Raw genomic sequence first — 9542 nt, 5'->3', positions numbered from 1 at the left:
AGAACCGTTTTCATCCCAGACCCGACTCGTCAGTTGTTCGATCCTCTGGCACTGGATTTGGACAAAAGAAGGGACGCACCTGGACTGCAGGAAATCACTGAGAGAAAACCCTTCCAAAACCTGACAGAGAAAAAACAACAGGAGATGCAGGAAGACACATCCCTCATTTGCACGTCTGGAATGCTTTTCTAAAGACTTCTCTGCATCTGGACGCTCTTTGCTCTTGGCTTTCTTTACAAGAATGCATTTGCTGCTAAACACGTCTCAGACCCTTATTTGATCGGGATAAGGTGGGATGGAGATGAAGACTCCCACAGGGAATAGCCAGGGAGATGCAGGGCCTGGGAACATCAAGGATGGAGAAGAGAAGGAACAGGGATTGTTTTTCTTGTTTAGAGCCAGCAGTGCTGTGAGCTTGGAGAACACACGGCACCGCAGGGATCCAGGGCAGGAGCGGGATAACTCCGGGATAAGGGGAATCTGCTCCCACTCCAGGGCTGTGCCAGTGAAGGAGGGGAATTTTTTAGTGCCTTCATTGCACACAAAAACCAAACCCAGCACCACCGAGCTGGACTTCCGTGAGCTGCAACACAAAGCGGCCCCTGGCCTTTGGGGGAACACAACCTCCCCGAGTCACGGAGCCAGGGGATGACACTTGGGAATGATCCTTGCTGCCTGCAGGCAAATCAGATGAGGGAGCCACAGGAGCTCTGGGGTTTCCTGCTCTTCCTGCAACGCCATCGGTCCAGACCAGGAGACCTTTCCTGGAACAGATCTTCCCTGTAAAGGGAGCTACACCAAAGCTCAAGCCCTCATTTAGAGACCCTTGGAAAAGCAAAGGTGAGAGGGGATTACCTGGAGCCCCAGGGGACCGAGGTGAAGGCGATGAAGAAGCAGACAGCAAAGTGCTTCCACTGCTTCTCACTCCAGTGAGGGGAACATCCCTGGAATTTCATATCCAGCGTCTCTCCCAAGCCCCACCGGTGAACCCACACGTACTCCAGGACTGATCTCCTTCAAACTTCCAGCAGCACAGACCCACCGGGAGGAACTGCAATCCAAGGACACACATCAGCAACCGTCTTCCCGCTTGCCGCTCTCTCCACATTTTCCCTTTCCAGTGGGATGCAGGTGCCACCCCCCAGAGGCAGGAGAACTGCCTTGCAATCCAGTACAAAACCTGCCTGGAAAGCCCAGGATGCCCGCAGCCAGCAGCCGTTTCTCCTGGAGCTCCTGCTGACAGGCATTTGAAGCCTGCTGTGCCTCACAGCTGCTTTTCTGCCAAGGGCATTCCCATCTTTTCTTTTTTAGCCCAAATAAAGGTTTGCAAAGCTGAGTTTTGTGAGAAGTGCTTCATATTTGGATTATTCTTAACTTGGAATTTCCCTTGGCACCAAAATCAGGGGGTAAACCCAACATGGCCTCAAAGGGCCATAAGATCCCAGATATCCAATCCCCGGTTCCCTCAGGATTGGTTCATTAAAGCTTTTCAGGGGTAATTTGGCAAACTTCAGGGTTTGGTGATTTCACCATCAAAGCCACATGAAACCTGTGCAAAAGGAACTTAACTAAAGCTGGCTAAAAGTGGTCCCTGCTGATGACTCATTAAAACACCCCCTTAAAAAGGAGCTAGGATTGATTCCACACTCACAAACCCCCCCTTGCCACGATCGGCGCTCTCTGCCCGCCAAGGACACGGCACCGGGCAGGGACATTTCTCCCACTCCCCGGCAGAGACCTCCTCCTGCCACATCCAGGGAACCGCAGCCGCTCAGGGAACACCAACTTTGTCCTGGGCTGGGAACAGGACAGGGACAAGGAACGCTTTGAAGTCATTCCCACCTCGGTGCTGTCCAGACCTGGCAGAAAGCGCTTCCCACACCTCTCCTGGAATTCTCTTCCCCGGCCCTTCCAGCTTCGGAAGGCTTCTGGGGGAGCCTCAAGTTTCGGTGCAGCTCAGAAGCTGCACGCGCCTAAAGCATCCCCACGGGAACACGAAGCTTCCCTCGGGCATTTCGTTTCTTTATCCCAAATATTCTCCCCACTCAGCCACAAGCTAGAAAGAACAAAAGGGAAAAGAAGGAAGACCAATTAATTCTGACATAAGGAGTCTTGACTATCCCGACACACTGCCACGTGAAAAAACATCCCTGCCCCTCTAACAAATCCCTCTGATACTGGCTCCATTCAGGATCAATTATTTAAACGCTGTATTAAGGAGCGTAAGGACACAACGCTTGGAATTCTCAACAACGGCTCAGCTCTCGGCTACTCCAAGCACTTTCCCACCCAGGGAGCTGAGCTGTCCCAGATTTAAACGCCACGTTTGATCCAAATCCGACAGAAATCTGCTCTTGTTTGGCTACTGAGCTTTCCCAAAAGCTGTGCAGTCAAGCCTGGAAATCCTCACTGAAGCCTTGCCATGTCACATCGGGATTTACCCTTGGGAAAACCCCACTCGGAGCACTTGGGTTTCAAGAGGTTGCACCCGATGTTACAGACGCAGAATTCCTGTGGCGTTTGGCATTTCCTGCACCTCCAAACACGTGAAAAGAATGAAGTGCAGAGTCCCAAGGCTCCATTATTGCCATTCTCCTCACATCCCTTTCCTCAGCTGCACGTGGCTTTGTGCCTCCTCTGAAGGGCTGGAAAGGAATTTGGGAACCCCCCCTCAGCTTCTTCGCTTTTCAGCCTTTTCTCTGAGGCAGCCCAAAAGGCAAACAGGAAAAAAAAACCCCAGAAGTGCACAAAATCCCAGCCCCTCCCAAGATGCAGCTCCTCACACCAAACCTTGGGAGAATCCCTGGTGCTTCCAACACCGCTGCAATCCCACCTGGAGCTGAGCTTACAGGGTGCTCTGCCTAATCCACATGCAAGCCTGGATAGCCCAAAGCCTGCAAGAAAAGAGGAGGCAAAGTGAAGGGGAGAGGGGAAAAAACGGAGTTTTGGGTTTTCCCCGTGTTTGCAACAGGATTGAAGGGCAGGATGGAGAGGTTTCGTGGAAAAGAAGTACCAAAGGCTGCTTCATTGCCAGCAATTAGCGCTGCTCAGGTTGAATCCAAGAGGACAAATGCACCGGGATCAAACAGGAGCGGCCGACAGGATGGGTTATGACACAGATCTGTGAAGCTGGAGCCTTCTTTCTTCTCCCGGGCTCTCCCAGAAATTCTCCATGGCCGGACGTGCTCCCGCTCTCCCCGCTGGGGAGGATGGACTTGGATAGCCCGGCTGACTGGTGAGCCTAAAACAAGAAAGTGATGCAGTGATCCAAGTGTTTTTCCAAGGAAATGACATATTCTCTGGACCTGGGATAACCCATATCCCATGGCCTTCTCCAGGAAGGGTCCCAGCTGGATATGGTCTCCCAGAAAGGATTCCATAGGGGCTCACCTTTTGCCTGGAGCTCGGCTGAAGTCCTCAGCAATGCCAGGGAATGTGGCCATTGGAGGCTTTGGGCAGGATTTGGCTCATTTGCCTTTTTAGGCTTTGTTTCCTTCTCTCAGCCTTCCCACTGGATTGTGGTCTCCGAGGAATATGTAAAATCCCATTCCATTCCTGCTCTTTTGGACATTTTTTTGTACCGTTCCTGTACAAAACGAGGCCCCCTGTTCGATGCTTTTCCCCACCGTTCCCCGGCAGTTTTATCTGCCACTGCATTCCCTGCGTTGCTTGGGCTCTTCCCAGATCTCTGAGCTCCTTCACAAGGCAGGAGATCGATTTGGCCCAGGAACTAAACCCTCCCCAGGAATTGTCTGATGCCATCTCCACATTTGACAGCTGATCCTTGTGCTCAAAGGATCCCTCTTTCTTCCCTTCAGCCAATTCCAAGGCTCATGCCCCCAGCTGGGATCAGTCCCCAGTCTGATCCCTGCAGTCTTCCCTGCCAGGATCCTGCTCAGGAATCCATGGGCTACGAATGTAAGAATTAATTCTTCCCACCCCTGCCCACTTCTAATTCCAAAGGATTTGGTGTCTGCCTTACCCGGCTGGAGCCTGCTTCCAACTCTCTTCTTGCTGCTTCTGCTGCTTTCCATTTCCCAGGAATTCCACCGACGGAGCGACAGCGTTTTCCACCTCCTCCAGGATTCCCTCTGTTGCGTTTGGGTGCTGGAAGGATATCAAAACTTTATTCCTAGTGCTGGGCTCTGCATATGGCCGAGAAAATCCCGGCCTCCACACAGACCCAGATTCCAAACTTTTTGATACATTTTAGCAAACCGAGAAATTCACCTTCCCTGCTTCTTCTTAAGGGCATCCTTCTCTTCCCTTACCCGGCGGGCTCTCTCCCACTGGGGGTGGGTTTTCCCCTTCCCGTGCTAATTAGTCCCTACTTCTAGGAGGTTTAGGTACCTTTCTTCCCTGCGAGGGATTTCTTAACACAGCTACCGAGGCTTTGGGAGTCTTCTTTTTCTCCTACTTTCTGCAAAAACACCCTGTGATCCATAAATGCCACAATCCAGACGCCCAACTTCAACAAGACGTCCTTTTTACCTAAAAACACTCACTCTCAACTCTTAGATCTTTGGAAGTTTTACCCCTGCAAAATTCCTCTATCTTTCCCCCACTGAATTCCTCAGTCCTGCTTCCAAGGATTTCTTGAATACCACGGGGCTTTTCTCAACATTTACCCCCACCACCTTCCCTACGTGCCCACTGCTCATCACCTCATTTTTCCCTCAATGTCTTCGTTCTCCACCCCAGAGAGTTTGTCAAGTGTTGCCCCCAAAATGTTCCCCATCTGTCCACTACTCAGTTCCCCATTTTGCCTCCAAAATATTCCTTCTGTCCCCTCCAGATTGCATCCACTTTTACCCCCAACATTTTACTTCCTCTACAATATTGATTAAACCTTTTCCACCCCAAAAATGTGCATTCTCTCCCTTAAACAGCACCTCAGCTTTTCCCTCAACAATGCCCCAGAGGGAAACTCAGATTCAGCCCCCAAACTCCCATTTTCCTACACAAACAGCTCTTGTGGCCCCTCTCAATTCCCCCAGGCTTTCAGCTAAAGGAAGAACTGGAAGCCTAGTCCCTCATCTCCGCCCCTGTTTTGCTTTCCTGCAAAACCTTGCGATCCCACACTTTCTCCAAGAGATCTGCTGGGAGTACTGCAAGGTTTGCTCTGTCAGAGCGCCAGGGGGGTTTACAGCACTTGTTCCTCTGCATCTTTACCCTTTCATCAGGTTTCCCCTGGAATGGTGTTGTGGGAGAAGCTTGGAATTACCAGAAATGGATCAGGTTCACATTTTTGCCCCACCAGTTTTTATCTGGTTTGAAATTCCTGGAATTACCCTCAAATGTGCCCTAGAACACTGCTGTGAAAGGATCAATGAGAAGAACAGCCTGAAAGCGGAAAACCACCTCCAGCAGCAGCCAGAACGATCCCATTTCTCTTCTTACCTGGTCCTGCCAGAGCTCCCAACAGCCATTCCCATTCCAAAACAAGAGCTGTGGAAGACATTCCTGCTGTCCGTGAGGGTGAGGTGGCAGTTCTGGATGTTCTTTGCTGTGGAATCAGACAACAAACAGAGTGTAAAGGATCTTGGTGGTCCCTTCCAAGCCAAACCAGCCCGTGATTCCATGCGCGGATCAGCACCTGTCCCAGCTCCATTCCAGAAACCTCCTCCCATTAACCCAGAACTTTCCCTTTGCTGCTCAACATCAGGGATTTGCTGCCGAGTGCCCCGGGCAGGGGACGCCTCAGCCTTCCCTGGGACCGCAGCATTCCCTGCGCTGCCTCAGCACTCCCTGCGCTGCTGTTCCACGCCGATCCCGTGGTCCAGCGCCTGTGCGGGCTGCAGTGCCGGGCTCTCCCCACAAGGCGGCAGCACCGGGAGCGAGCAGCCCCGGCCGGTCCCGCTGGCTCGGGGCAGCTGCGCCTTGAACCCGCCCTGAGCCGGCGGGGCCGTGAACACAGCGGGCACAAACCCCACCGGTGCCCTTTATTTCACCCTCAGAGGCACAGGATCGCAGCATTTCCTGGGCTGCAAGGGACCCGCAGGGAGCATCGAGTCCAAATCCTGGCCCTGCACCCCAAGAATCCCACCCTGTGCCCGAGAGCCTTGTCCAGACCCAAACTCTTCCCCCAAGATCCTGAAAACACAGAGGGGCTGGGAGAAGGATGACAGTGGAGGATTTTTTATACAGATCTCCTTGTACGATCGTTTTATAATATTATTAGATAGTCCAGGAACCCATCCCTGTGCCTGGACACCCATCCCTGTGCCGGGACACCCATCCCTGGGCCGGAATACCGATCCCCCGCGGCCCCCACCGGCCGCTCGGGGCTGTCCCCGTTCCCCGCTCACCTCCGAGCCCGGAGCACCCGCCCCGGTGCCCCCGGCCCGGCAGCGCTGCTCCCCGGGCTCCCCGCCATTGCCGCTCCTGGCGAAGAAGGGCGGAAGTCACCGGGACCGCGCCAATGTGGCTATTCGACCTTCTCAAGATGGCGGCCGGAAGGACCCCGCTCCGTCTATTCGACTGCCTGAATGCTCCCGCCTGCCCCAGGCGCCGCTGACCCCACAGTCGGTGTCCGCATAGCGGGAAACGCCTCAGAAATCTGCGTGCAAGCGCTGGGCTGGCGTCGGCGTCGGCGTTGCGTTCAGGCAGCCGAATAGACGCACCTTGGGGGGGGCCTTCTTTGCCGCCATATCGAGAAGGTCAGAAAACAGCGTACACGGCCGCCATCTTTAGTGTGGCGGTGACGAAACTTCCGCCCTTCGCCGCCATCTTGGGTGCTGGCAGAAGCCACTTCCGGTCGAGCCGCCATCTTTAGTGTGGTACACTTAAGGGCCCCCGCCGCTCCTCACAAGGGCGTCTATTCGGCTGCCTGAATCCGGCCCGGACTCCGACGCCGGCCCCGCGCTTTCCGCGAGATTTTCCGCGGTGCTTCCCGGCGCGAGGACACGGCTGGTGGGGTCAGCGGCGCCGGAGGCGGGCGACTGCTCCGCGACTGGCGGCAGGCATCGGCAGGGACACCTCTCAAAGGGGCCTAGTGCGTCCGCCATCTTGAGTGTGGCGGAAGTGTAAACCACCCTCTGCAAGGTCACTTAACGCCGTCCCGAGAGCGCGGAACTGCGCCTTCCTTTCCGAGCCGCCCCCTTGAGAGCGACACGCGGGCGGCTCGATTCCGACCGTGCCCGCCCGGTGCCCCCCGCCCGGGTCGCGCTGCGACCGCGCCTCTGCTGCCCGGCAAAACCGGCCCCGCCCCCCGCGCTGTCATTCCTCGCGGTCACCGCCCCGCACGGCGCCCACTCCTTTCCATAGCTGTGGCCCCGCTCACGCACGGCCGTGTCCCTCGGCGCTCCGAGCCGCCCTTCGCCCCTCCCCTCCGCTGACAGACCCAGCCCCGCTCGCTCCCGCTCCTTGCCCTTGCCACGCTCGGCAGCCACCGAGGCCGCCGCCCTCTCGGCTCAGCCGGCACCGGGCGGCAGCAGCGCCGGGGCGCCGTGTCGGGGGCGGCAGTGCCGCGCTCTCGCCACCAGGCGGCAGCAGCGCCGCCCAGCTCAGCCCGGGGGCAGGGACAGAGCAGAGGCAAAAGCCGCCTCTGGGCGCTCTGCAGCTCCTGCAGCCCGAGCGTCTCGGCTCCTGGGGCCAGGCACTTGCTTCTTTCCTTCCTACAGAAAAACGCCGGCTCGTTATTCGCAAAACTTGCTGATCTCTATTCCCAGCTTCTTATATTCCTGTATGCGACAGAGTAGAGAGAGAGGGCTGGCTCATTTCAAAATGAATTTACATCTAAATCAGTAGCACTTGCCTATAGATGTAAAAGTGAAGAACTTAACAGGTTTTAGTATTCTGCACACACCCCTCGCTGGGAGGAATGGTAAAAAGTTAAAAACAAATGAAATGTAAAAAGTAGAAAGTTAGAAACAAAGTTACAACAGCAGAAATTTAGAAACAAACAAAGAGGTAAAATACAACAAACAAACAAATTTCCAAAGGTCGAAAGTTAAAAAACAAAGTTAGAAACAAAAAAAAAAATTAGAAACAAAATAAAAAGGTAGAAATTTAGAAACAAACTCAGAAAGGCAAGTGTTGAGCCTTTGACAGGGTACCCTTCCTTCTCAGACCAGGGTGAAAGAGCAAAGGAGGCTGCTGTTCTGCTGAGTTCTTTATTTCACGGTCTCACAGCTGTCTTGAAGGCAGAGTTCGAATGGGGTTACATGATAAAGCCAAGCAGCAGCAGCAGGCAAAACCAGCTTCTTCTATATGCTCCATACACTGTATTTTTTCTTACAGAAGTGTGGATTCTATTTGTTAATTGACCAGTAAGATTAACACACCATTCTAGTTTTCTTTTTCTTAACCCATCCTGGTCTAATTCTAACAGTCGTAAGCCTCACACAAGTGTCACATCTGTATTACACAGATTTGCACATACAGTTTCGATCAGCTCTTATTGTTTATGTGAACGCTCCATCTAAAACATGTGAACAGTCTAATTCGATCTAGATTTTGTCTAAAGTAAAGAATTCTGTGAAAAGGTAACACTGCTGCAGCAAGAGCTGTGTTTAAGATCTCTACTACAGCTTTTTCAATGTTTAAGGCACTTAGCATCTATTTCTACTAAAAATTAAAAATCTGTCCAAAGGTTTTAATTCAAACCTAGTGCTTTGGCTTCCCTCTGGGCCTGAGGCCAGAGGAGCCTTCACTCTAACAAGAAGGTTAGAAACAAAGTTAGAAAGGTAAAAGTTAGAAAGTAAAAAACAAATTTAGAAAGGCACAAAGTTAGAAATGTAGAGTGTTAGAAACAAAGTTAGAAAGGTAAAAATGGGGAGAAAAACAAAGGTATAAAGTTTCAAAGTTCCACACAAACAAAGGCAGAAAGGGACAAATCTAGAAAGGTAGAAACAAACAAAGAGAAAAAGTCAGATGTAGAAAGTTAGAAACTACAAAGGTAAAAATGAACAAAGGTAAAAAGAGAGAAAACTTAGGTGGTACAAAGTCATAAAAGTAGAAACAAAAAAGGTAGAAAGGCAGAAGGTCAGAAGGGTAGAAATGAACAAAGGTAGAAACGTAGAAAGTTAGAAATGAAGAAAGATGGAAAGATAGAAAGTTCAAATGGTAGAAACAAACAAACGTATCAAGTTAGAAATTGAGAAAGGTAGAAAGCAACAAAGGTAGAAAGCAAGAAAGGTAGAGAGTCAGAACCAAACAAAGGTAGAAAGTTAAAAAGGTAGAAATGAACAAAGGTAGGAAGTTGAGGAGGCAGAAAGTGCAAAGGCTGGCAGCAGCCATTCCAGCCTTAACGAGAGCCCTGAGTGGAAGAGCAACTTGTTCCACTGATCTTCACTTTGCTAAGGGCCTTCTGCTCTCTTGGGAAAGATGCAGAGCAGGCAAATGGCTACAGGTAGAAGCACCAGGTGTGACTGTTCTTCCTTCACCTCCCAGAAAGCTGGGGGGTTTCATGTCTGAGTCAGTGGCCTAGAAGGGGCAGAAAGTCTGCCCTGACAAGTGTGTGGGCATGGATCTGTTTTGTCTTTCCCTGTGCCCATTGCCAAAACTCTCTTAAAACTTTCCCAAAATAGAAACACAAAGCC

This window comes from Corvus hawaiiensis, chromosome 15 (genome assembly GCF_020740725.1).
Source record: "Corvus hawaiiensis isolate bCorHaw1 chromosome 15, bCorHaw1.pri.cur, whole genome shotgun sequence".
Classification (NCBI taxonomy): Eukaryota; Metazoa; Chordata; class Aves; order Passeriformes; family Corvidae; genus Corvus; species Corvus hawaiiensis.
This window is presented reverse-complemented; position numbering follows the sequence as displayed.